Here is a 12,793-nt window from a genome sequence, read left to right as displayed (position 1 = left end):
AGGGAAACCTCGTTACAGTCTACAAGAAGGGGGAGCGCAATGAACGAAGCAGCTGCGCAGCATCTCGGATGACGCTCCAACGGGCGACCGTGCGGTGGCGCTGTAGTCACTTTATACTGAAGCTGTCGAGAGTGTCTGCATTTAGCGAGCGCGCGCATGGTAGCCTACGAAAGCGTGTGATTGCACGTTTTTAGCACGTAAAATGCATTACTGGGCTTTAATTGGTGTCTCAACGCCTGCTACGCGTCATGGTGCACGAGTTCACATGCTGGCGTGCGAAAACTGGGCCGATATATTACCGTTTTGAGTAGCCTGCTGACTATCAAAGGAGGCGACAATTGGAATTTGCACAGACCCGCCTAGCTGCTCACTGATTGCTCTGCAGTCCGCAAGCAACACTTTGATCAGGACTACTGTAAGGCTCCGTGTCGGTAAACACTCGCCGGTATAGTTTTTGGCCATTCGGATTTATCCGAGAAACTCCGATTTTATCCGCCAATGTGACCCTGCTCCATTCTTTATCGAAAGAACATGTTCTAAGCGGTTAATCATAGGCCGCCTGGTTTGGTTGATATAAACTTTACCTCACGTCATCGATGTCTCGTAGACCGCACCCATCGCACATTTAACAAAGGGCTTGTTTCGCACAGATCGAGACTTCCAAAGTACGTATGTAAGGCCCTTACATCGTACTTGACGATCGACGACATCTTGATACACGGCATTTGGGCGCACCATACCACATCGAATATAGCGGACCTCGTAAAGTATGCTTGCGTCTATTACAAACTTTAAGGTTGTAATGTGCACAAAAGTAGGTGTTCTGTATTCATTTATTTGGTATATGTTGTGGGTACTGGGCTTGCTGCGTCTCGTGCGCTGTTAAAGCAAGGACGACGGAGGCTTCAACTCACAACAAACAACAATAATTTATTTAACTCTACGCTGGATACGGCGGGGTAGGTCCAGGGACACGAGACGGCGAGGCGGCGACCATGATCTCCGGCAGCAGCAATCGGCCAGCGTGGGTGGCAGCATCCGTCCGTCCTGGCTGCCAAAGCACCTCTCTCTGGGCATCGCGCAGGCTGCCCCTTTTAAGCCGCGCAGCTGGGCCACGCGCACCGCCACTGCGCGGTGGCGCTATCTCACGATAGCCGGTGGTTGTGGTTCCCACACGTCCCCCCCCCCCTCAGAATGACGTGGTGGGGACCGGATGATGGTCCGGAAGGTCCGGCTGCTGGGACCCTAAAGCACAGCGAGGACAACAAAAACCAGTAAACATTTTCTTCTCGCGACTAACAAAAGCATGTGCATTCAACGCAGAACAAGGCGAACGGGACATCAGAGTACTTTGGGAAGGCATACGAATGCTCCCTCCTCCCTCCAAAATTCGTAGGAAAACGGAACTGGAAAAAAATACAAGTACAGGTACAGGGAATGAGTCATTTTCGCAAACCCCCCTTGTCAGTCACCAGGACGCCGGTTGTACCAATTGCTTGGTGGTGTGGGTGACTGGGTGGCCAAGCGCTGGTGAGGCAAATCTGGATCCCCAGCTGCTGCGTCGTGTCGTCCATAAAATGGTTTCATATCCGAGACATGAATAGGGCCACACGCTTGATTAGTTAAGCAATCTTTCAGCATGTACGAGAGCCTGGATTTCTGGGTGATTCTATACGGTCCGTCCCACCTGTTAGCTAAGAACGCGGCAAAACCTTTCGAGGCGTCGCTGAGCGGGTGTGTCCGCTTCAACACCAAGTCCCCAACCTCAAAGCTAATGTTTTGCCGACGCTTGTCATACTGTCCTGCCTGTTCCATTCGGAACACGTCGAGCTGCTGTCTGGCTTGTTGTGCCGCGTCGGTCAGCCTCTGTCTCAGGTCCCCTGCAAACGTTGAATAAGGCTTCGGAGAAGCGGTTGCACATGTCAAAGCACTGTACTGCGGAAAGCTCAATTCTTTGCACAGGTTAAGGTTAGCAGGAGTGAAACCTGTTGAGCGATTCACTGTCGTCCTAGTTGCGAACGCTATTTCTGCCAGTTTCAAATTTCAGTCTTTATGACGCTCAGTATGCGCGTCAAGCATAGATTTCAGATGTCGGTTTACCCTTTCCGTGATGTTGGCTTGCGGGTGATACAGAGACGTGCGCTTGTGAAGAATTCCCAGGGCGTCACAGGAATCCGTGAACACCTTGCTGTTAAGTACGTCGCGTTGTCCGTGATCAGCTGTGCAGGGAATCTGAACCTCGTGAAGGTTTCAAGAAGGCAGTCCCATACTTTCTGCGAAGTGAGCTTGCGAAAAGGAAACAATTCAACCCATTTCGTGGAATGGTCAGTCACAACAAGCAGACACTGGTTTCGCCGCGGACTCATGGTAAACGGGCCCATTACGTCACATGCAACAATCTGCCATGGCGATGTACTCTCAACTGACTGCATTGTTTCTAACGGTAAACCCCCACGTGGTTTCGCCTTTTTACTAACTGAACAGGAACGCGCGTAGCGGAATACATCCTGTTTCAACCCTGGCCCGGTTACGGTACGACACAACTTCTGGTAAGTCTTCTGCCCTGAAGAGTGACCAGCTAAAGCACTGTCATGGTAGTACTTTATGAACAATTTGCGAAGTTTGCAAGGAACAACAACTCAAAACGGTGACTCCCCACTATCATGAACCTGACGAAAGAACCGGAACAAGAGGGCTCCTTCTCCGAGCAGGTTGCAGTCGGTCTCCTCGTCGCTTCCGGTGTGAGTTGGATCACGAGCCGGTAGCTTTTCTGACACCTTACGACAATGGCCATGGCCCTGCTGTGCTGCAAGGATCGTTTGTTTAGTGACCAAAGTACCCCAACGTGACTGAATTGTCACAGCTGGTGTTGTAACCGCATACACTGTTTCCGGCTCGACCTGGGGTTCAATAGACAACGGTGCACGTGAAAGTGCACCAGCCACTGTGTTAGTGCAACCCTTCTTGTACTCAATGACATAGTAGTAGCGCTGCAAGGCAAGCGCCCATCGGGCCAGTTGTCCTGAGGGATTGGGCAATCGTTTCAGCTAAGAGAGCGATTGGTGATCAGTCTGAATGACAAACTGAGCCCCGTCCAAAAACATGTCAAACTTCTTCAACGCGAAAATGATAGCCAGGCACTCTTTTTCTGTTACCGAGTAGTTGCGTTCTGCCCGGGTCAGAGAGTGGCTTGCGAAAGCAACTGGCCTCAGAGCGCCTGCGCATTCCTGTAAAAGTGCTGCGTCAAGTCCGTAATCGCTGGCGTCTGTCTGTAACACAAAAGGTTTGTTAAGATCTGGCCGCTGAAGGGAGGCGTTACTGGTGATCGCTTTCAGAACCGTGTCGACAGCTGCGTGCTGCTCATCGCTCCATAGCCATTTCGCGCATTTCTTCATCAACTGAATTAGTGGTCTGGAGATGTCAGCGCACTGCGAAATGAAGTCACGATAAAAAGCAATCATTCCGAGAAACCTTTGCAAGCTCTTAGTATTCTGGATTGGGGGGTAAACTGTAATAGCATTCAGTTTATCTGGGTTTGGTTTTAGTACGCCGTTGTCGACAACAAACCCAAGAGGGTTGATTTTGTTAGTAGCGAGCTGCAGCTTTCCAGGATGAACAGTTAGACCGGCTGCTGACATGCGCTGTAGGACCGTATGCAAGTGTTCAATATGCTCCTCAAACGTGCGCGAAAACACCGTCACATCATCAAGATACCAAAGTGCATAATTAAAGTTTGCATCACCCAATACCATATCCATCATGCGCTGATGGGAACTTGGACTATTGGAAAGCCCAAAGGGCATGCGCACAAACTCAAACAAGCCTCTATGAGATGTGAATGCCGCATTCGGGATATCGTCATGGTGAACCTAGATTTGCAGATACCCACGAGAGCAGTCGATAGTGGTGAAGAACTTTGCGTTTCGCAGTGCATAAGTTATGCTCGATATTGCTGGCAAAGGGTAGGAATCTCTCACCGTGACTGCGTTGAGCCTGCGGTAGTCCACACAAAGACGTGGCGTACCATCTTTCTTTGGGGCCAATACCACAGGGAAGGCCCACGGACTGTCCGAAGGCCGTACGGCTCCTGTGTCGATAATTTCGTCCAGGGCTTTATCAAGAACAGCTCGCTTGTGCTGGCTCAGCGGTGTCGGGTTCCAACGCCATGGCCGGGCGTTGCCGGTGTTGACGCTATGCACTAGGACGTCGGTCTTCCCAGGACGTTCCGTAAACATTCCTGACACCGGTGCCAGCACGGCCTCCAGCTGCTTCCGTTGGTGCTTCGTTCCCGTGAAGTCGCTAAGGGACTGCATGACTGCTGACGGCAGAGTGGTGTGCATGGCTGCCACGCGATCCGCGTGTCTTGGTACAGGCACGAAGTCTATCTTCTCCGCAAAGGGTGTTGTACCGGACTGTCCATGAAGGCGGTAGCCCCTTAGAAGAAAGTCGAGTGTGAACCCCTCGTCTGCAAGAAAATCACGGCCGAGAAGCATTGGCACTGATAAACCAGGCAAACAAACAAATCCCTGGCGCTTCATTTTCCCATTAAAGCTTATCCATAAACGAACACAACCTTCAGCACTTGATACGTGGTTTGATGCCATCCGCAATTGAACACTTGTGTTACGAAACTTAGCTTTACACTTCTCCACCAACACGTCACCGATTAGCGAGATTCCTGAACGGATTTCAAGAAGAGCAGGTACGGTAATGTCCACGCTTTAACTTTCATCGTCGGTTCTGGAGACTGTACCTGCGTTATACGCCAAACAGAGGGAACGATGACTGACTCCCCAGCTTGATGTTCCTCCATTACACGCCCCGGACTGCGTTCCACGCTCCTGGCATTGACGGCCGTGGGCTGCGACACACCGCTAGTGTTTAGTGTCGCCAGCCGAAGAAGTTTCCCGAACGTTCTGCATTCGTGCAATCGCGCTCAAAGCACTGCCGCCTCACAAGACTAGTTCGACCGCACTGGTAGCATACGACTTGATCATGTCTGCGTTGGCCAGTTAGCCTATCTCTGAAATCACGCCTTTCGGCGGAGTACCCCTCGGAGTACCCATCACAGGCGCGCATGTCGCACTCGGCTCGCGCAGGACTTGTGAACCCGGCATATCGGGACTGCGGTTCCGACCGACTATGCTCTTGTACGGCTCGAGTAAGTAGCGAGTGCTCTGCACTATGACGCAGCTCCGCGGACACTTGCTCCCAGGAACAGCTTACCCCTGATACGGTATTCAATGGGGCCCCGCGCCACCCTTGCTCATGCGCGAAGGGGTCCAGGGCGCGGGAGGAGACAGCCGTGAATGCACCTTGGCTCGTCAGGTCGCATGAGCAACTGGCTACTGGGGCGCGCCAAGCCAGTGACGGCTCAAGAGGAGATAGCGGCGCTGGCGGTGGCACGTAAGCGCTCTCAGCTAACGGCGTCTTGTATACCGCGGGCCTTCCGTGCGAGATGCTCAAGGGTTTCGAAGGTGCGCCCATAAAGAAACGGCCTGAATCTGGGATGACTGTCGAATGACCCGAGCTACTTAGTCCCTTTCCGAGGCAGTCGGTGCTGCTCCGCGATGCATCGTCCGGACGTACTCGAGCAAACTTTCGTCCGGATGCTGGGCTCTCAGTTCGAGCTCACGCTGGACTTGCAGCTCGCACCCAGGGGGCAGAAATTCCTCTCGAAAGCGCTGTTCAAATTCTGCCCATGTGGTGAAAGGCGTTTGTAGCCTCCACCACCGTCCTACGGCATCCCGTAAAGCCAACGGCAGGATTCGAGCCATCACATGCGCTTCCGAGGCATCGGTAGCTCTGACATTTTCCATTTTATTTTTTTTTTCGTTTTTTTTCATTTTATTTGGGCATTTTCACAAAATTCCCATGAAGGGGGCAAAAGGAGAGTGTGTCTTCTGACTTGGCCCACTCTTCGTGAGGCACCTCAGGCAGGTACAGCAAGACAACGTATAGAATATGCAATATATATACAAAGAATATACGAACGAGGAATACTGAAGCAATTGGCGAAAAGAAAAATATGCAAACAAAGCTGTTCCTCAGTCATAAATACAAAATGCACTATGATCAGCACCATTTTTCGTACATTAAAATACATAAAAATTGAAGTGTAATGTGAAAAACAATGAATGCAATAAATATATTACATACATTAAATACTTTCAACACTTTCATGTATTCATACAATTTATTACATTCATAATTCGCTTCCTAAATTGTCTAATGCTTGTAGCCTCCCTAACGTATTCAATTATTTCGGGAATCTTGTTGCACAATAGAACAATTTGGTGATCAAGTGACTGTACACCATAGTTAGTCCGGCACGTTGGCCCGACCAACGCAACAGTACGCAGATTATATGTGAGATCTCCGCATAAATATGTATCAGAAAAAATCTGAAAATTATCGTTAAGTTTTTCAAAGATTAACATGGCTAGTTGCATGCTATAGCGCTCTGGGAAAGGCAGTACATTATACACACGAAAAAGAGACATGTTTGGGGGGACCAAGGTAGTTAGTAAACCTAGTGCGCGTTTTTGGAGAAGAAATATACTTTCTCTATTTTGTTGCACGTACCCCAGTATAAAATGCAATACATGATTTGCGAGTAGATAAAAGAAAAGTAAACCTGCCGTTTAACTCTCCCTGGAAGGAGATGCTGCAGCATCGATTAGACCGATGGACCTTGATATCTTTATTCGAAGGTTGTCCACATGATCAGACTAACTAAGGTCGCTTTGAAAACATACGCCAAGAAATTGAGTTTTATTTACCTGCGCAATATTTTCCCCATTGAAAATCAAAGAGATAGCAAGATGTACAGACCTATTTTTTTGCGTAAAGAGCATAAATTTAGTTTTTTTATGTTTAGTTCTAGCTGATTGACTGTAAGCCATAATTTTAGTTCATCCAACCAGAAATTTGCGGTCATCTCAATATCGCGGAGATCTAAACCAGAAAAGAATGCATTGGTATCGTCGGCGTACATGACTTTGTTTGGTGTGAAAGGAATACTTACTATGTCGTTGATTTAAAGTGCAAAACGTGAAGGGCCACGCATCAATCCCTGGGGAACCCCATACTTAATTACGCCCAAATAGACATACCTGTCTATTTCCTCTAGGAAGGCAGCCACTCATTTCGGGTCATCGTAAGCCGTGTACGTGGGTAGCGTGGCCGGAGGTAGGAGCTGTGGTTCGCCGCCCCGAGTGCCCATACGGTCTATGACCGTGTTGTACAACTCAGCGACACGCTGAAATGTGTTCAGCTGTTGTGCCAGCAGCTGTTCAGCCTGCACGTGAAAGAATCCTTCTCGCCGCCGGTAGGCAAGATCGTCACGGACCGGAGATGCATTACGTCTGCCTGCGCCATGAAGGACAAAAAAAACCGCGTCACAAAAGAACACACACGAGAATGCGCTACACGGAGACTCAACGAACAAGACAAGGGACCGGACCTCCGTCAACCGCGCTATTTCTACAGGCGGGAGCAAAAACCACGTAGAGCGCCAACTGTGGGCACTGGGCTTGCTGCGTCCCGTCCGTAGTTAAAGCAAGGACGACGGAGGCTTCAACTCACAACAAACAACAACAATTTATTTCACGCTACGCTGCATACGGCGGGGTCGGTCCAGGGACACGAGGCGGCGAGGCGGCGACCATGATCTCCGAAAGCCGCAATCGGCCAGCGCGGGTGGCAGCATCCGTCCGTCCTGGCTGCCAAGGCACCTCTCTCAGGGCATCGCGTAGGCGGCCCCTTTTAAGCCGTGCATCTGGGCCGCGCGCAGCGCCTCTCCGCGGTACGTGGCGCTATGTCGCGATAGCCGGTGGGCGTGTTTCCCACAATGTGTATGTGCTTGCGCGTTGAAACCTTCCAACAACTAAAATACGCTCCGTGTGTTCCGATGTTTTCGTAATGCGACTATCATTTCATCTGAGGTTTTACGGTATTCAGGATAATTCAAAAATAAACTCTTTATTTCGGAGAATTGGATATACGCAAAATAAACTCTGAGAGCGACCGCCCCGGAAAGGCGTTGGTCCCGGGTTCGATCCCCGGACCAGGACGAATTTTTCGGCAACTAAGAGGCTTCATTTCTGAGAAATCCGCATGGATTTCCTTGTGGCTTCGTGCTACAAAAGGGTGGTTGTCTATTTTCCCTTCCTTAACCCTTCCGCCACCTTGTGGGATTCCGCAGAACTGATTTGCAATACGTGACCAGTTGCTTCGAGTTGTCGATGAATTCGCCCTCTCCGTTGCCAATTGCTAGCTTCCTGGTTAGCTCAATTGGTAGAGCGACTTCCCCGGAAAGGCGTTGGTCCCGGGTTCGATCCCCGGACCAGGACGAATTTTTCGGCAACTAAGAGACTTTATTTCTGAGAACTCCGTATGGATTTCCTTGTGGCTTCGTGCTACAAAAGGGTGGTTGTCTATTTTTCCTTTCTTAACCCTTCTTAACCTTTTTCCTTTCCACATAAAGGCGTTGTGCACGGGCCCCGAGTGCGAGGGCAGTCACCGGCAGGGTTGGTCACATACCTGCAGAGTGTTGTTTGCGTTGGAAGGAAGTCGGCAACAGCAATACAACCAGCTACATGCAGAACAACTGTAACTGTGTGGTCCAACGCACTTATTTCTCTCGAGTTGCTTTCGGAGCGCAGCTTCGACAGCTCTATCTTTAATTTCATATGTGGCAGTTACTGCATGTCTGCATATCACTGTTTATGAAATTAGAGCGCAATCAGCACGTTTGATTTCCTTTCATGCATTATTTTTCTAAAAGCTGCCACGATCAAATATGAAGCTCGATGAACTTTTTATGGTGTCAAGGTCACCCCTGCCAAAACTAAATAGTGACGGAAACTCCGTTTACCGCGACTACTGCGTTCTTTTCTATCACTGCAGTTGGAGCCACGGCAAATGTCGTTAAAATACTGGAGAGTGGCGAAAAGCTGTCTTTCACGTTCGTCCTTTGCATTCTACTAACAGCATGCGCGAGACTGAATAAGATGAAATTTGTTGTCACCACCGTGACGCTGAGGGCGTAAAAGTTCTTGCGGCAAAAGTAAGCAGCCTCGTTGCCATCGTCCTTTTCATACGGCGCACTTATGCACACGAACGTGCCATCGAGCACCTCAACGCAGCCTTCAAATCTTGCATCTATGTGGACAAAGCCTTCCTTTTGGCAGGGAGGGCGATCCACTCATTGCCGAGGCGCTCGACGATCGCTTCCATGACAGCATGAATCGTGAGACCCACACTGGTCTAGCTCGTCGCCACGTCCTCGTTGTTCGCGATCGCGTCGTGGTAACTGCCAGTGGCGAACAAGCGAAGGGCGCAAAGTACTTGTAGCTCAACAAAAACAACAACAACGGTCGGGGCTGTTCTCGTGTCCGTACGCCGCCTCTCCAGGTCCTGGCGAAGCTCCCCGCACAGCCATCGCACAGTGTCCTTCGTCAGCCTGCACCGCAGTTGAAACAATTGATCGGTCATCACAACATCATCGCGGTACTCGCGGAATTCTTTCTTCCCGCAGCTCCAGCCACTACACAACAAAGGGCAGCGCCATTTTTCTTCGCTTATCTAGCGTTCTCTTGCGGCGAGAACCGCAACTTCGAACAAGCCAAATTGAACAATAACCTTTTATTTTAACAAGCAAGCTTCATGTACAACAGTTTATAATATTACTAACCGAAAACGTGCTTGTAAAGTAACTCACGGAATGACATTTACACATACGTATGTGAGGCTGCAATCGAACAAGCAACTCAATTTACATCAATATGGCGGCCAATTTTGGGCACTACATCGTTCTCACATTTTAAGCTGCAAATTTGGCAGGATGCAACGTCAGGCAACGTCAAATTGACGCTACAAAAAGTGAGGTCCTGTGACGCAATGGGCGCCATCAGTGCAATGTCCAATCGTGTTGCAGACATGGCGGCTCTTCGACAAGCGAGCAGTAGTGTCGATAAACCGCAAGTTGAAAGTAGGCACAGCTCAGTACCATATTTCGGTTTCGTTGTTCCACCCAAACCTTTATTTCTACATGACAGAGTACGGCGAAGCGTTACTTCGAAAAAAATTAACTATTTTTTGGCACGTTACGTCCATCGCGGATTCCTGTGTCGTAACGCCATTGCAGCGCCACAATGCGAACGACCTCGCGTGACCAATCAAATCATCAACATGGCGGAATTTGACAACATGGCGGAATTTGACAATATCCAGAACAGCACCCCAGGACGAATTTTTCGGCAACTAAGAGGTTTTATTTCTGAGAAATCCGTATGGATTTCCTTGTGGCTTCGTGTTACAAAAGGGTGGTTGTCTATTTTCCCTTTCTTAACCCTTCCGCCACCTTGCGGGATTCCGCAGAACTGATTTGCAATACGTGTCCAGTTGCTTCGAGTTGTCGATGAATTCGCCTTCGCGCTGCCAATTGCTAGCTTCCTGGTTAGCTCGATTGGTAGAGCGACTGCCCCGGAAAGGCGTTGGTCCCGGGTTCGATCCCCGGGCCAGGACGAATGTTTCGGCAACTAAGAGGCTTTATTTCTGAGAAATCCGCATGGATTTCCTTGTGGCTTCGTGCTACAAAAGGGTGGTTGTCTATTTTCTCTTTCTTAACCCTTCCGCCACCTTGCGGGATTCCGCAGAACTGATTTGCAATACGTGTCCAGTTGCTTCGAGTTGTCGATGAATTCGCCCTCGCGCTGCCAATTGCTAGCTTCCTGGTTAGCTCAATTGGTAGAGCGACTGCCCCGGATAGGCGTTGGTCCCGGGTTCGATCCCCGGACCAGGACGAATTTTTCGGCAACTAAGAGGCTTTATTTCTGAGAAATCCGCATGGATTTCCTTGTGGCTTCGTGCTACAAAAGGGTGGTTGTCTATTTTCCCTTTCTTAACCCTTCCGCCACCTTGCGGGATTCCGCAGAACTGATTTGCAATATGTGCCCAGTTGCTTCGAGTTGTCGATGAATTCGCCCTCGCGCTGCCAATTGCTAGCTTCCTGGTTAGCTCAATTGGTAGAGCGACCGCCCGGAAAGGCGTTGGTCTCGGGTTCGATCCCCGGACCAGGACGAATTTTTCGGCAACTAAGAGGCTTCATTTCTGAGAAATCCGTATGGATTTCCTTGTGGCTTCGTGCTACAAAAGGGTGGTTGTCTATTTTCTGTTTCTTAACCCTTCCGCCACCTTGCGGGATTCCGCAGAACTGATTTGCAATACGTGTCCAGTTGCTTCGAGTTGTCGATTAATTCGCCCTCGCGCTGCCATTTGCTAGCTTCCTGGTTAGCTCAATTGGTAGAGCGACTGCCCCGGAAAGGCGTTGGTCCCGGGTTCGATCCCCCGACCAGGACGAATTTTTCGGCAACTAAGAGGCTTCATTTCTGAGAAATCCGCATGGATTTCCTTGTGGCTTCGTGCTACAAAAGGGTGGTTGTCTATTTTCCCTTTCTTAACCCTTCCGCCACCTTGCGGGATTCCGCAGAACTGATTTGCAATACGTGTCCAGTTGCTTCGAGTTGTCGATGAATTCGCCTTCGCGCTGCCAATTGCTAGCTTCCTGGTTGCTCGATTGGTAGAGCGACTGCCCCGGAAAGGCGTTGGTCCCGGGTTCGATCCCCGGGCCAGGACGAATGTTTCGGCAACTAAGAGGCTTTATTTCTGAGAAATCCGTATGGATTTCCTTGTGGCTTCGTGCTACAACAGGGTGGTTGTCTATTTTCTCTTTCTTAACCCTTCCGCCGCCTTGCGGGATTCCGCAGAACTGATTTGCAATACGTGTCCAGTTGCTTCGAGTTGTCGATTAATTCGCCCTCGCGCTGCCATTTGCTAGCTTCCTGGTTAGCTCAATTGGTAGAGCGACTGCCCCGGAAAGGCGTTGGTCCCGGGTTCGATCCCCGGACCAGGACGAATTTTTCGGCAACTAAGAGGCTTCATTTCTGAGAAATCCGTATGGATTTCCTTGTGGCTTCGTGTTACAAAAGGGTGGTTGTCTATTTTCCCTTTCTTAACCCTTCCGCCACCTTGCGGGATTCCGCAGAACTGATTTGCAATACGTGTCCAGTTGCTTCGAGTTGTCGATGAATTCGCCTTCGCGCTGCCAATTGCTAGCTTCCTGGTTAGCTCGATTGGTAGAGCGACTGCCCCGGAAAGGCGTTGGTCCCGGGTTCGATCCCCGGGCCAGGACGAATGTTTCGGCAACTAAGAGGCTTTATTTCTGAGAAATCCGCATGGATTTCCTTGTGGCTTCGTGCTACAAAAGGGTGGTTGTCTATTTTCCCTTTCTTAACCCTTCCGCCACCTTGCGGGATTCCGCAGAACTGATTTGCAATATGTGCCCAGTTGCTTCGAGTTGCAAATGAATTCGCCCTCGCGCTGCCAATTGCTAGTTTCCTGGTTAGCTCAATTGGTAGAGCGACTGCCCCGGAAAGGCGTTGTTCCCGGGTTCGATCCCCGGACCAGGACGAATTTTTCGGCAACTAAGAGGCTTTATTTCTGAGAAATCCGCATGGATTTCCTTGTGGCTTCGTGCTACAAAAGGGTGGTTGTCTATTTTCCCTTTCTTAACCCTTCCGCCACCTTGCGGCATTCCGCAGAACTGATTTGCAATACGTGTCCAGTTGCTTCGAGTTGTCGATTAATTCGCCCTCGCGCTGCCATTTGCTAGCTTCCTGGTTAGCTCAATTGGTAGAGCGACTGCCCCGGAAAGGCGTTGGTCCCGGGTTCGATCCCCGGCCAGGACGAATGTTTCGGCAACTAAGAGGCTTTATTTCTGAGAAATCCG

At 50.0% G+C, this 12,793-nt stretch overlaps 2 non-coding genes across 2 annotated transcripts; both read left to right on the top strand.

The window, feature by feature from the left end:
• The first annotated feature begins 8,280 nt into the window (after positions 1–8,280).
• On the top strand, positions 8,281–8,354 carry Trnap-cgg (transfer RNA proline (anticodon CGG)). The gene has a single exon. It is a non-coding gene; the product is annotated as a tRNA-Pro (tRNA).
• Positions 8,355–11,844: 3,490 nt separating this feature from the next.
• On the top strand, positions 11,845–11,918 carry Trnas-gga (transfer RNA serine (anticodon GGA)). The gene has a single exon. It is a non-coding gene; the product is annotated as a tRNA-Ser (tRNA).
• Positions 11,919–12,793: the final 875 nt, after the last annotated feature.

Source organism: Rhipicephalus sanguineus, chromosome 1 (genome assembly GCF_013339695.2).
Source record: "Rhipicephalus sanguineus isolate Rsan-2018 chromosome 1, BIME_Rsan_1.4, whole genome shotgun sequence".
NCBI lineage: Eukaryota > Metazoa > Arthropoda > Arachnida > Ixodida > Ixodidae > Rhipicephalus > Rhipicephalus sanguineus.
The sequence above is the reverse complement of the archived record's forward strand: the minus strand, read 5'-3'. Positions and strand labels throughout refer to the sequence as shown.